This window comes from Triticum dicoccoides, chromosome 3A, assembly GCF_002162155.2.
Source record: "Triticum dicoccoides isolate Atlit2015 ecotype Zavitan chromosome 3A, WEW_v2.0, whole genome shotgun sequence".
Lineage (NCBI taxonomy): Eukaryota > Viridiplantae > Streptophyta > Magnoliopsida > Poales > Poaceae > Triticum > Triticum dicoccoides.
The window spans coordinates 137,030,462-137,031,252 of record NC_041384.1 but is presented as its reverse complement, the minus strand read 5'-3'; positions in this window follow the sequence as shown (position 1 = coordinate 137,031,252).

The following is a 791-nucleotide window of genomic DNA, read 5'->3' as shown; positions in this document are numbered from 1 at the left end:
GTTTAGTCTCGTTAGCGGCAAGTCTCTTTACTTGTTACGTAATGCATCATTCTGCAACTAACTCATTAGTCACATTGCTTGCAAGGCTTATAGTGACGTGCATTACCGAGAGGGCCCAAAGATACCTCTCCGACAATTGGAGTGACAAATCCTAATCTCGATCTATGCCAACTCAACAAGTACCATCGGAGACACCTGTAGAGCACCTTTATAATCACCCAGTTACGTTGTGACGTTTGGTAGAACACAAAGTGTTCTTCTGGTAATCGGGAGTTGCATAATCTCATAGTCATAGGAACATGTATAAGTCATGAAGAAAGCAATAGCAGTAAACTAAAATGATCAAGTGCTAAGCTAACGGAATGGGTCAAGTCAATCACATCATTCTCCTAATGATGTGATCCCGTTTATCAAATGACAACTCATGTCTTTGGTTAGGAAACATAACCATCTTTGACCAACGAGTTAGTCAAGTAGAGGCATACTAGTGACACTCTGTTTGTCTATGTATTCACACATGTATTATGTTTCCGGTTAATACAATTCTAGCATGAATAATAAACATTTATCATGAAATACGGAAATAAATAATAACTTTATTATTGCCTCTAGGGCATATTTCCTTCAGCTAGACCACCAGGAGTCACCACTGTCGCTTGAAGAGCTGCGGGCGAAGCCAGCGGCAGGCCCTGCGCCAGCCGCAGCGCCGTCCTGGTGACCCCCTTCAGGGCAGCACTCTAAGCGGCGGCCTTCCTCATCGAAGACCTTGAAGAGTAGTGTGGAGGAGCCAT